We start from the raw sequence: 12323 nt of genomic DNA on the forward strand, positions 1-12323 counted from the left end.
AGTGGGATCTTCCACAAGTCTGTGTCCACTTCCTCTGTGGCTTCCCAAGAGCAGGTGTTCTGTGACAACTTAGGAGCCAACGGCCACTCCCCAACCCCACTTCCACTTGCCCTAGACGTGGTGGAAAGCTCAGAATTTCCTCTACCATTTCCCTGGGGAGGCTGTGCTGAGCCACCCAGCTGGCATTTAGGATCTGACTTGCCCAAGGACAGAGAAAAAGAAACCAGCCAGAGCCGCAGTGGGAACCCTGCCCAGCATGGTTTACAGGGTACTTTCCCTCGAGTTCTTATTCCTTGTCATTTGCTCGTGCGACATGCATTTATTGAATCCCTACTGTGTGCTCTGGGCTAGGTCCTGGAGATACAAAGATCAAGATTCAGCCTCCCCCTTCAAGATGCTCATGGTCTATGAAGGAGACAGACATGAGCAAAAGCCAAGGACAGTTAGTGGCATGGACATCAGTGTGATGGTGTCCGGGGGTCTGTGGTCACTTCTGCCAGGCCAGAGGAGACAGGAGTGTTAAGAAGGGTCCACAGTGGCCTCAGGACCTTGCATAGTGCCTGTGTTTGGTGAACGCTGTGGAATGAATGAAGGAGAAGCTTCGTGGAGGACCTGATTTTCAGTGGAGTTCTAAGAAACGAGTAGGTATCCACCAGGTGGCAAAGAGAATCAGGGTATTCTCGACTCGGGGAGCAGCTCAGGCCGGTGGAGTGGAGGCATGACACGACATGGGACGCTCTGGGAACCGCAAGCAGCGGAGTGTGAGGGAGCACTGGTGGGAGAGAGTGCTGAACGTGGCAGGCAGAGGCCGGGGTTCATGCCAGCTGTTTGTGTCGGCTGAGAGGTTTGGATCTTACCGTGAGAGCAGTGGGAGCCGCAGAGGACTGTGTGTGTGTGTGTGTGTGTGTGTGTGAGAGAGAGAGATTGATTTTTTTTTAATTTTTTAAAAAAGATTTTATTTATTTATTTGACAGAGAGATCACAAGTAGGCAGAGAGTCAGGCAAAGAAGGGGAAGCAGGCTCCCTGCTGAGCAGAGAGCCCGATGTGGGGCTCGATCCCAGGACCCTGAGATCATGACCTGAGCCGAAGGCAGAGGCTTAACCCACTGAGCCACCCAGGTGCCCCTGATTTTCTTTTTGAAAGACCACTCGGCTGTGATGTGGAGGACTGACTAGAGATGGTGGGAGATGGACAGCAAAGAGATTAGTGAGGAGGTCATTGTCACTGGGGCAAGATGGAGGGTCTGAGCCCGAGCAGTGGGGGAGGGAGGAACTGAATGAGGAAGGCATTAAGGGAGTGGCGTTGACAGGCCTGGAGGACCAGCCACATCTATAGAGCAAGGGAGAAGCCTGGGTATTTGCTCAGGTTTCTACTGGAGACACAGGAGGAAGAATAGATTTTAGGGGAGAGACGATGAGTCTGATTTCAGACATGTTGAGTTGGAGGTACACCCAGCTCATGAGGTGGGACATCCGAGGGAGAGATGTCTAGTGGGTAGCTGGACATACGGGTCCAGGCAGGAGATCCCCAAAAGACGGCAATGAAGGATGTTGCCCTTCTGTGATCCCTAACTAAACCATCCCAAATAAACATCATTTAAGTAAAAATGATTACTCACTGGGGTGCTTGGGTGGCTTAGTCAGTTAAGCTTCTGACTCTTGATTTTGGCTTAGGTCATGCTCTCCGGGTCATCAGATTGAGCCCTGTGTCTGCCCCTGCACTTAGCGGGGAGTCTGCTTCTCTCCTTTTCCCTTTCCCTCTCTCCCTCCTCGATCTCTCTCTCTCAAGTAAGTAAGTAAATAAATAAATAAATATATTTTTAATAAATATATATATATATATTTTTAAAGATTTTATTTATTTATTTGACAGAGAGAGATCACAAGTAGACAGAGAGGCAGGCAGAGAGAGAGAGAGAGAGAGAGGGAAGCAGGCACCCTGCTGAGCAGAGAGCCCGATGCGGGACTCGATCCCAGGACCCTGAGATCATGACCTGAGCCGAAGGCAGCGGCTTAATCCACTGAGCCACCCAGGCGCCCTTTAATAAATATATTTTTAAAAAAGATTTTATTTATTTGACAGAGATCACAAGTAGGCAGAGAGGCAGGCAGAGAGAGAGAGGAGGAAGCAGGCTTCCTGCTGAGCAGAGAGCCCGATGTGGGGCTCGATCCCAGGACCCTGGGATCATGACCTGAGCTGAAGGCAGAGGCTTTAACCCACTGAGCCACCCAGGCACCCCATTAAATACATATTTTTTAAAAAATGACTTACTGTGGGGGCGCCTGGGTGGCTCAGTGGGTTAAGCCGCTGCCTTCGGCTCAGGTCATGATCCCAGGTCCTGGGTTCGAGCCCCACATGGGGCTTTCTGCTCAGCAGGGAGCCTGCTTCCTCCTCTCTCTGCCTGCCTCTCTGCCTACTTGTGATTTCTCTCTGTCAAATAAATAAATAAAATCTTAAAAAAAAAAAAATGACTTACTGTGTAGCTGCAGCTTCAAGACAAGTTCCAAACAAACCCAATTATCTCCCTTCAGCCTCTCTGTCTATCAGACCTCCTGGAGCAGACATTTGGGGATCCCAGAACATAGATGGAGGTTGGGATAGGGAAGCTGATGACTTGACCCGTAAAAGCATACAGTAGGAGGTGAGGGGATCACCATTTAAGAGGTGCAGTGTGGGGGCGCCTGGGTGGCTCAATGAGTTAAGCCTCTGACTTTGTCATGATTCCATGGTCCTGGGATCGAGCCCCGCATCGGGCTCCCTGCTCAGCAGGGAGCCTGCTTCCCCCCCCACCCCTCTGCCTGCCTTTCTGCCTACTTGTGATCTCTCTCTCTCTGTCAAATAAATAAATAAAATCTTAAAAAAAAAAAAGGTGCGGTGTGAAGGAATCAGCAGTAGAGACTGGGAAGGAAAGAATGGTGGGGAAGGAAGAACCCCAGGAGAGCTGAAGGTGGGGGGGGCAACTTTGTGTTTTACGAAAATGGGACTGTGATTTTGTGCACCTAGTATGGCAGGTGGCACATGGAAACTCTCCGTAAGTATTTATTAAACGGAGCTGAAATTGATCAACTGTTGATCACTGGGCGCGTCAAGAAAGAGAGGACCAAAAAGAATGATTGATCTAGGAATTAGGGGGCTTTGCACTGGGGGCTTCTCCTTTGCTTTCAGCTCCCTGTGAAATAGGTGTTGCCGGTATCACCTGCCCCAGGGTTGAAGTGGCATGTGCAAGTTGTAGAAGCCAGGTTTCCTGGCTCCACGTCCACCTTTCCCCGAGTTGGTGGAGAAATAGGGAACAGTCCCAGGCAGTGGCAATGCCTTTCATTTCTTTTTTTAAAATTTAATTTAATTTAATTTCTTTTCAGTGTTAATGCCGTTCATTTTTTTTTTTAAAGATTTTATTTATTTATTTGACAGATAGAGATCACAAGTAGGCAGAGAGGCAGGGAGAGGGGAGGTAGGGGGAAGCAGGCTCTCTGCTCAGCGAAGAGCCCGATGCAGGGCTTGATCCCAGGACACTGGGATCATGACCTGAGCGGAAGGCAGAGGCTTTAACCCACTGAGCCACCCAGGCGCCCCAATGCCATTCATTTCTGATAGTAATGCCCGACCAGTAGAACCAGGGACAGAGAGGTTGTTAGAGCCAGCATTTATGGCATTTGCCCATATTTGCGACGCTTAGGTGGCTATAGTCCTCTCAGATGTGTGGGTATTTAAGTGAGACTGCCTTCACAGAAAGTAAGATAGAAGCTTGAGTGTGGGTGCTATCTTGGGGGCCAGAGGAACCACTGTGGAGGTAAAAGGACATGGTAGGGTAATCTGGCTAAATTAAGGAGAAAAGGAATGCATTGGGACGATACACGGTGGCTCCCCAAGAGCCTGAACAACAAGGGCTCCGACATCCATCAGGACTGTGGGGCCTTGGGTGTCTAGAACCAAAGCGAAGATGCTAACGCCACTGACCTTGCATCTCAGCCCTGGATGCTGCTGCCCCCTCCAGAAGGAGTTCTGAACTCCTGGCTTTTTTGAGCGACTCGCGGCAGAGGCAGAACCCAGGCCAAGCATCTGGTCGTCCAGCTTAGGTCACACGCCGTGATCTCGCTTCCGGGGCGGGGGGGAGGAGTGATGAAGAATGAGGTCCCGGAGGTTGAGGTGCCCTCTCCCCGCAGCAGGTGGAGCTCTGCCTCCCACCAGGGCTCACTGCGGGCCCCATGCCTGAAAGTGGACCTGGGAGGCGGAGACCTGGCATCCCCCCCTTAGGCTACTGAATGTATCTACATCTTGATCATAATCTCTTTTTGACATTTTCCTGAGTCTTTTAGCCTCCAGCTAAACAGCAGGATTCTTGCATGCTCCGGAGAGCTCTGGAGTCTGAAAGATTCCAGTGGAAAAGACAGGTCATCCCGGCATCTGGATCCTCCCTGCACATTTGATTCCACTCGGAAAACTTTATCGCTGCCTTCTGAGGACGGAGTCCAAGGCTTGGCTCTCTCTAGCTAACAGCTTGAATTCTCTTTCTCCTCCGGGGTTGGGCGAGACTCTCGGGGCTGTGAGGCGCGGGGGGTGGGGGGCGTCCTACCTTGCTTTTCAGACTGGTGGCTGGAGGACTGGCTTCAGGCTTGGTCTGTGGCATGACTGAGGTGCCGGTGCCCCAGCTGTCCAAGGCAGCGGGACTGGGCATCTCTCCAGTTCTGAAGATGTCAACCTCATTGAGATGTTCTACCCAGCATCCTGCCTGAGAGGGAAAGCTCAAGGAGCTAGAATTTGTCTGCCTGGGGTTGTCAGCGTCTACAGTCAAATTCCACAACGAGAGTGCGTTGGGTTAGGTGAGCGCTGCCTGCCTTCTTACCCTCCAGTCCTCCGGGTATAGCTCTCTGAAGCAAGGGCACCCTGCCAGAAGTCTTGATCATTCATTCCCAATCGCCTTAGACAAAGGATTTAATTTCCTTGAAAAAGAGGAATGTACTTTTGAACTTAACTGGACTCAGGCGGGGGGACTGGCAGCCTTTCCCCCTGGTACCTGCAAGTGGGAGCTGCTGCCTCCGTGAAGCCGGGTGTGTGTCATGGGTGAGCTTCTTACAGTCTGGACTGGAGGCCATTCCCAAGGCGAGGCGTGGTCGCCCGTGTGGGGTCACGATGGTCCTCGAGAGGGACAAGCAGGTGTGTTCCTGGCCCGGACTCTGGCACAACTTCCACTGACTTGTGTGTTTTTGCCCCCATGACGTGAAATCATGTTAAAAGCAGCACTGAAATGTAGAAGAAATCTTGAGGGACCTGGTTATTTTACTAAAACACGGCTTTGCTCACATCCCCCCTCTTACAAACCTCCGTGAGCTGCCCAGGTCCTTCGGGAAAAGGCGTACAGCCTTCAGAAGGGCGCACAAGGCCCTCTTTGGGGTCCCGGCACGCCTTCCTGCCTCTTCCCCTGCCACTGCCTCTTTCCCCAGCGTGGCCTGTGTTCTCTCTGGGGCTCAGTGCACTTCGGCTCCTCTGCGCCTGATGTGTTGTTGCTCCCTCTCCCTGGAATGCCCTCCCTGCCCTTTTCCTCCTGGCAGCTACCCACAGGAGCCACCGGAAGTCACCTGCTTCTCTGCTGCCTTCCTGAGCCTCCGCCCTAGCGTCTCTGCCACAGAACTTACCACTGGAGGGGCCTGGCTCCTCCCTGGGGCAGAACTGTGCCTGGCACACTGTAGGTGTCCCATGATAGGCCCGGAAGGGCAGCCTGCGGGGACGGGAGGGAGCCATGGGCAGGCCCAGGATCCAATATGGACCAGGTGGACGCATGGGGAGGGTGAACTGTTTGTTGGCACGGCGGCCCTCCCTTGGCACCTTTTGAAGCCACGGTCTTGGTGGCTTTGCTGTTTCCCTGAGCCTGCCAGGTAGGCCCTGGTGAGGGTGGGAAGGGGACTTAGGACCCCCAAGCCTAGCACTTGGGTCCCGCTCACCCTGAGGAGGGCTCTGAGGGGGCATCAATGAGGAGCTGGTTTAAAGGCGGCACCTGGGCGCCTGGGTGGCTCAGTGGGTTAAGCTTCTGCCTTCAGCTCGGGACGTGATCCCAGGGTCCTGGGATCGAGCCCCGAATCGGGCTCTCTGCTCAGCGGGGAGCCTGCCTCCTCCTCTCTCTCTGCCTGCCTCTCTGCCTACTTGTGATCTCTGTCTGTCCAATAAATAAATAAAATCTTAAAAAAAAAAAAAAAAGGCGGCACCTTTGAGAGGCTTGGACTGCATGTGGTCCTTCCCTGCTCAGAAATCCCACAAGCCTGTGGGCAGTGTCTGGCAGGTGGTATCTTTATGGCCCATTACCATGGAACCTGACTACTATCCAGGGCATTCCTGGTATTAAACAGTCATCTGGGGTCTGCATGCCACTTAGAGAGTACTGACAAGAAGCATCTTCCTGCCATGTCTGTGGGGGTAGACTTGTTTTCTTAAAGTTGAACCACGCTTAGGGCTGAGCCCACACATGTGTGGGCCTCCTTGACTAGTGGTGAATGTGTGGCTTATGTTGCTTGCAGAGTATGTTTCCAGAACTTAGAAGCACATAGCATTGCTAAGATCTTTAGGAACCCATGCAAGTGTGTTTGGTGGGCTTAGGTGGTGGGATAGGTTTGATGTCCTTGTTTTGGAAGGGACAGCCTGTGGGATTTGCCTTTGTTTCTGCCTCTATGGGGCATACCACCCCCTAGTATCCATCCAAGTCCTCTGCCTCTCTACCCACATCTCTCTGTCCTCCTTCTTTATCCCTCCATAGACAATCAGCTGAGTTCCTCCGAAATCCATTCCGTCATAGGATGTGTGCTTCAGATGCCAGACCCAATGGGGACTTAGGAAAAGTGGGTTTTAAGAGTAGACCTTGGGGGTGCCTGGGTGGCTCAGTGGGTTAAAGCTTCTGCCTTCGGCTCAGGTCATGATCCCAGGGTCCTGGGATCGAGCCCTGCATCGGGCTCTCTGCTCGGCTGGGAGTCTGCTTCCCTTCTTCTCTCTCTGCCTGCCTCTCTGCCTACTTGTAACCTCTATCAAATAAATAAATAAAATCTTAAAAAAAAAAAAAGGGTAGACCTTGAAAAAAAAAAAAAGTAGACCTTGATTGGTAGGATTGGGAAGTATGGTCAGGAAAACTACCTTGGAAAATAGGCAATCCAGGTAACTGACACAGATATAGATAGATAGATAGATAGATAGATAAAATCTTTTTTAAAATGTAGAAATTGAAGTTATTAAAAAATGTTAATTACCTATCAGTATTACTCTTGGGAATTTCTTTGTTTGTTTCTTTCTTTTTTTAAAGATTATCTATTTATTTGAGAGAGAGAGTGAGAGAGAGAGAGCACACGCACAACTTGGGGGAGGAGCAGAGGGAGAGGGAGGAGCAGAGTCCTTGGTGAGCAGGGAGCCTAATGCGGGCTTGATCCCAGGATCCTGGGATCATGACCTGAGCTGCAGACAGACTCTTAACCCACTGAGCCACCCAGGTGCCCCTCTTGGGAATTTATTCTAAGGAAATAATTCTGAAGAGGGAAAGAGCTATCTGTATGGATAAAGATATTTATAGCAACATTGTTTAAAATAGCAGTAAACTGTAAACAGCCTGAATGTTCCCACATGGCTTTATAATTCATGAGTTCATGATACCTAAATCTGGTGACATACTGTGCTGTTACGAAATTAATAGGAAGATGATACTGATTCATAGGAAAATGTTGATGGATTTTGGTGAAAAAGTGGTTTCTGTCTTAGCAGGCAAAGTTACAGATACACTTGAGGGACTAAAAGCTGATTACATGGGCCGTAGTGTAAATTGGCATAAGGTAAATACTGGGTTTAGGTGAAGTAAGTGGCCATGAATATTTTGTGTGTTTGAAATTGCTTGATATACACTTGATACACTTTTTTAAAAAGAAGACCTTAACATATCAAAGACTTTGGATCTGGGTGGGAAGGCCAGGGGGAGGGACCTCCAGGCCTCCCATCTATTACCACTGGGAAGACAGAACTATTGGGTCTTATCAGCCACCTGCACTGCAGGGGCTGGAGAATTCAGATTGGCTAACTGAGTCTTTTTGTGATGGAAGGCCTGACCTCACCGGCTGGCTAATTGTACGACTGCCGGCCTCCCAGCTCGGACTCTGCCTGGTGCAGGTGACCTCCAAGTGGCCTCAGAGCCCCAGATGATTGCTCACACCTGGTTTTGCAGGGAACCAGCCCCTTGAGTACGTGTGGCCCTGAGGCTCAGCTCTGAGCCGCCCATTCACCTCCAGGCAGAGGGAGGCAGCCTCCTATGCTCTCTTCTGCAGTTCTGGTAGGCAGCGGCGAGCAAGCGTGTGCTTTGCACACTGACCTCCTGCGTCCCTGCCTAACCCAGGTAGAGCCCTAGTGAGTTAGCATCTTGGGTGTTTGCAGTATAGTACATATTTATTATAGGATTGAAACTTTGAGTTGCCCTTCATGGTTAGCCTCGGAAAGCCCCCCACATTTATCCGGTCTGCCTCCACCTGCTTAGCAGTCAGGCCCCTCTGAACCCCCATCTCGCCATGAGCTCTGCTCGGACTTGCAGCTGGAGGTGTGGCCTTGGGGCCGAGCAGCTGACCCCCTTCTGACCACTTTGTCCTGTCTCTGGCATCTCAGAACTTGGGATGCCTGGTGAATAGGCTTCTCACCATTCACCCCGTGCTGGTCCCTGCCTCCCCATGTGTGTGTAGACTTTTCTTCTTAATGGGGGGGCTTTCTGGACATGTGGAGTGTCTCTGCAGAGGACGCTTGATCATCCTTTTTTTGTGGCCGCTGTGGTTCAGGGCAGGCAAGGGAGTCTTCCCAGTGTTGTTTGTGGAGTCCTCAGGCGGGTGAGAGCTGGAGAGCCCCGGGCAGACCTTGTGCAGGCAGGTCAGACCTGCTAGAACAGACCATGGCAGCAGCGGTGCATGTGTGGAGAGATGTCGGGGCCCTCCTGGGGCCCTGGTTATCTCGAGCACCTATCTGCAGAAGCCAAATTCCAGAACTGTCAAAGGTTTGGAGTTTCTTTGTTCTGAGATCAGACTGAAGTGAGCCCTTGTGGCTAGAGGTTGGCCAGGGTCAGGAATGAGTTGGAAAGCGTGTGGGCTCTGGGCTCATCTGGATACTCGGGAGGGGTACTGAGGCCAATTTCATATTTTCCGTGATGTGTTTGGAGGCAGCGGGGGAGGGGGGATATCTGTGTGCTTTCCTGGAATATTTCTAGATGGCCGCGGTCCCATCCCACCCCGTACAGCGACCTCCAGCCTGCTCTCACGGGATCATTGCTGGAGGTGTGCAGCACAGTCTAAGTAACAAGCTGTCTCCTGAGCCCAGGACCCAGCAGTAACTGCTCGTCTCAGTTCCCTAATTTAGAGACCACGTGCGTGCCCCAGGGCTGTCAGCAGCTAGATTTCTTGAAGCTTGAAACACATTTCCATAGAAACAATGCTATAAATGGTGGTTGGGTTCCTAGGCTAGCCCACAGAGAGCCCTGGTGTCACCTCTGAAGTTGCTGAAATAAGGTATTAGTAAAATTGAGAGCGAAAATGCAGCAGCGAGATCCAGCACCCAGGACGTTAGAGGTTAAATGGTGTGGGTTGATTTGTGTAACTCTGTTTCTTTAGCGGGAGGTATCTTTCTGAGCCCTCCTGCTAAGGGAAGCTCTGGGGCCATCCTCCTGCCCACAGTCCTGTCTCTCCCGGCTCCCATTCCTTCTTGCTCCCTCCTCGGGTCAGGAGTTGGAGCTCCCCGGCTTCCTGGGAGCTGGGCGGGGTGTCTTTATGGTCAGGAAATCGTATTCAATGGCCCTGACATTTTTATCATCATCGTCATTGTTATTTAAACCATCTCCAGTTAGAGTAAACATTACACCTTAGCAATTTGTGCTGTCAGGATTCTCTTCTGGTTGCTGCTGGTGCTCCTGTGGATGTTTTAACCTCGTTTGTAAGTCCTTGTAAACCCGCCGGTACGGTTCCTTTGTGCTGATTTTGTCACAGAGTGAGATCAAATGGTTTCATCACATTGTTTCCACGTGCCGATCCCTTTCAGGTTTCATTCTGAATGGATTTCAGTTTTGGGGGGGTCTATATATAGGTGCCATGAGTATTGTTTGTAAAAACTCCTTTGGGAGGGTATTTGAGATTATTTTCATGGAAACTGGTCTCCCAATCGTAACTACCTAGTCAAAGTCTTCAACTCTCGCAACACAGTGCCAAATCACATTCTAGAAAGGTTTTAATGGTTTGGAGTGGCACAGCAGTGTCGGGGCGGCTGTCTCCGGATGGCCCTGCCATCAGCAGCCTTCTTGTTTAATTTATTTACTTATTTGCACGTGGAGTTGAGGCCATAATGGGTCCTTAATGGAGTTCTAATTTGCATATCTTAGATTGCTGCTGAGACTGTACATTCTTCGTCCTGATGATTTACTGTTTGTGTTTCCTCATGTGTCAAACTGTGTTCGTCCTCGGTGTCTGCAGAGCATTCCCACTTCCATCTGTCTCCTTAAACTACTCTCCTGTGGAGAGACGAGGGACGCACTGTCCTGCCTGCCTCCCTCCCTCCTGGGGGGGGGCACCTTTGGCCTGGGCTAACCGGACTCCACACCTGCCTGGCTCAGCCCCTCACGGGCTAGGACTGGTGCTCTGGGTGTGGAGGAGGGGAAGGGAAGGAGAGGGGCGGGCCCAGTGATGGAAGTCTTAGGGGAGGTAGGTGAGAGGAGGGGCTTACCTGAGTGGTTCCAGGATAGGCTCCTGAAGTGACCGCCTTGTAGGGGGCTACAGGGGAGGTTCTGGGAGGAGCTACACAGGATGTTAGGGCTGGAGAGGGCATTGGGGTTCATCTGGTCTAAGGGTCACCCACTTCAAGGTCCCATCCCCATCTCCAGCTACACAGGTGAGATGATAAATGGTCAAGGAAGCAGTGGAAAATTGGGGTGTGGGCGTCCCACCACAGGGCTGCTCCTGTGGTGCTGCTGGTCTGCTACTCCCCTCAGGTAGCTACTCTTCTCCACCTCTGAAAGGGAGGGTGGCCAGTGTTACGATTTTTTTCATGACAAACCAGAAATCCTGATTTTTATTTTTCTAATTTTTAAAAAAGATTTGTTTATTTATTTGAGAGAAGGAGAGAGAGCAGGGGGAGGGGCAGAGGGAGGGAGAGTCCCAAGTGGACTCCGCACTGAGAACAGAGCCTGACACAGGGTTCAAACTCACAACCCCGAGATCATGACTCCGAGATCACAACCTGCACCCGAGACCAAGAGCCGGACGCTTAATCAGCTGCGCCACCCAGGTACAATTGTATTTTATGTTCAACTAAGAAAGAGAAAATGCTGTTGATTAAACCATGGCATGCTCTGTTGATTGTGGGGTGCATCCTGATTTCAGAGCGGTTAAACGTGCATTTGGAATGGAAGAAATAGTAATGAAAACAGTGATAATAATAATAATGCTACATGTGATTGCTTACCTCAGATTTTCTCCTATATTACTTGTGCACTACTCAACAAGAATTTCCTGGGCACCCACTATGTGTGGGTGCCAGGGATACAAGGCGACTGGCGTCTAGACTGTTCTCTCTAATCCTAGTAAGGAGGTAGCTCAGTTAGTTTAGGAGCAGGGACAGAGGCAGTGAGGGGTGCTTGGGATTGACTTAGGAAGTGCTCTCAGCGGAAAGGGACGAAGGAAGCAGGCTAGAGCTGGGGAGGACGGACTGTGAAGGAAAGAAAGAAGGCCCTACTGCAGCTGGAGCTGGCTAGCTTCAGCTAGACTCCATGGGGATCTCTGGGGTGTGACTTGAACCATCACAGCGTGGATTCCACCTTGAGATGAGGGGGCTGAACTTTCCGACCCAGCCCCTTGCCCCACCCCTATTCAATCATTGGCTCTAGTGCACTCTGCCAGCAAAGGCTCCCTTTGAAAAGGGGGCAACTTTGATCTCTTCTTAGTGGCTAACACAGTGGCTGGCGATGATGCACCAGTCTGATGAAGGAGGTCCAGGAGGGCTCCAGCAGTATAAACTCCAGTGGGCTTCCTCTGCTTGGAGAGGTCAAGGAAGCCTTCCTGGGGGTGTTGCCATTGAGCTCAAGTCTGATGGGAGACTAGGGGTGTGGGGTTTACCTGTGGATGAAGGTGGGGGAGGAGGAGCATGTGTGAGCAAGCAGGTCTCTTGAGGAACTTCAGCTTGTTTGGTTGTGTGGCCCTGGGGCTGGGGTGTAGGACAGAGCTGGTCATGTCCAAAGTGTCCGCACCTAACAGTTTGGCTAACGGGCTCAGCCTTTTGTGGAAGAATGCTGGGAACTCCTGAAAAGGGATGTGATCGCTCTGATGGTAGTGAGGATGGT

At 51.2% G+C, this 12323-nt stretch overlaps 1 protein-coding gene across 2 annotated transcripts in view; it reads left to right on the forward strand.

Moving 5' to 3' along the window:
* MIDEAS (mitotic deacetylase associated SANT domain protein) overlaps positions 1-12323 on the forward strand; it is a 68751-nt gene that overhangs the window by 9792 nt on the left and 46636 nt on the right. The window contains exon 1 of one of the 2 annotated variants that reach the window (XM_047735435.1): positions 4578-4821. The exons of the other annotated variant lie outside the window; for it this stretch is intronic. The gene's annotated coding sequence lies outside the window, so the exon portion shown is untranslated. Of the gene's footprint in view, positions 1-4577; positions 4822-12323 lie in introns of those variants that run through there. 2 annotated transcript variants of the gene reach the window in all.

The sequence above is a fragment of the Lutra lutra genome, chromosome 7, assembly GCF_902655055.1.
Source record: "Lutra lutra chromosome 7, mLutLut1.2, whole genome shotgun sequence".
Taxonomy (NCBI): Eukaryota; Metazoa; Chordata; class Mammalia; order Carnivora; family Mustelidae; genus Lutra; species Lutra lutra.